Here is a 1625-nt window from a genome sequence, read left to right on the forward strand (position 1 = left end):
AGCTAGATGGTGCTTGTTTATCTTCAGGTCTTTAAGGCTTCAGGTGCTGTATCTTTTGGTAACCTTCCTCTCTTAAATTCATGATAGCTTATTCATCCACAAGGCAACAATTAACAAGACACAAAGAGTGATAAATCTCTAAATGGATATGAAACTAATACCTACCAGAAAAAGTAATTTGCTTAAAGGCTCTGTAAGCCTGTTACATTTCTAAGATGAGAAAATTAAAGATTTTTTTTTACCAAATCCTTCAGTCTGAAGCTGATCAAATATGCATTCAAGATGCTGTGGTAATGACTGATAATTGGAAGGCAAAAGTTGGAAACAAAGAATATTCTGTAACTGGAAAATGAGGCCTTGGTGGTGGAAATGGCTCTGGAGATCATATGACAGAATTTTGTGAGACCAATGACTTACGCTATCCTTCTTTCTTCTCAGCAACACAAACAGCCACTATACATGTGAAACTTGCTGGATGAAGTACGCAGGAAACAAATAAACTACAGATCTAGAAAAGAGATGCTGAAGAAGCTCTACCTCAACAGCCAAAATAAGGCGAGGGGCTGACTACACAAGTTCAAGTTGAAGCTGAAGAAAATTTAAACAAGTCACAGAGGGCCAAAGCATGTCCTTAAGCATATTCCATCTAAATTCAGAGACCATCACAAGGAGAGAATTGATGCATTGAACACTAAGGACTCAAGATGGAATAACAACTCAAGTGGACTCAAGGACTCAAGTGGAATAACACAGGGCTATCACACATGAAGAAAACAAAAGGTCATTAAGAAGAGAGTAAAAAGGAAAAACCAAACTAGATGTCAGAAGAAACTGAAACTTGCTCTGGAATATAGAGTAATGAAAGCAAGTAGAAGAATGATGAAACCAAAGAGCTGAATAGAAAAATCCCAAGGGCATCTTGAGAAGATAAAGTAAAATATTCAAATGAAATATATAAAGACCTAGAGCTAAAAGCCAAAAAGGAAGAATATGTTCAGCACCTCTTAAACTGAAAGGACTGAAGAAAATATTGAAGCCTCGGGTTGCAATACTAAAATATTCCATGGGCAAAATATTGAACGATGCAAGAAGCATTCAAAGAAGATGAAAAGAATATAGGAGTCTATACTAAAAGAACTGGTCAACATTCAACCATTTCAAGAGGTAGCATATGATCGAAAGTCAAAGGTCAAAGGTACTGAAAGAAGAAGTCCAAGCAGTATTAAAAAGAATTAGCCAAAAACAAGGGTCCATGTGGACTTTGGGCCTCTGCTCAAGCCCTCCCTCAATGCAAGAACACTTTGTTCTAACAACCTGGTATTCTATGTTGCTCACCCTCCCAGCATGTTCGCTGAAGACAAAATGGGTGCACAAGCAAATGTAGCGAAGAAAGCTGATTGTGCCTGGCTATCAAAAGATATAGCATCTGGGGTCTTAAAGGCTTGGAGATAAACAAGCAGCCATCTAGCTGAGAAGCAACAAGCCCACCACATGGAAGAAGCACACCAGCCTGTGTGATCACGAGGTGTCGATGGGATAAGGTAACAGGCATCAGAAGACCCAAAACAAACACACACAAAAAAGAATGTTGTTGAGAATGAGGGGGGCTGGAGCAGAGATTCCCA

This window comes from Echinops telfairi, unplaced genomic scaffold, assembly GCF_000313985.2.
Source record: "Echinops telfairi isolate 266 unplaced genomic scaffold, ASM31398v2 ScPeMD7_9;HRSCAF=40, whole genome shotgun sequence".
Classification (NCBI taxonomy): Eukaryota; Metazoa; Chordata; class Mammalia; order Afrosoricida; family Tenrecidae; genus Echinops; species Echinops telfairi.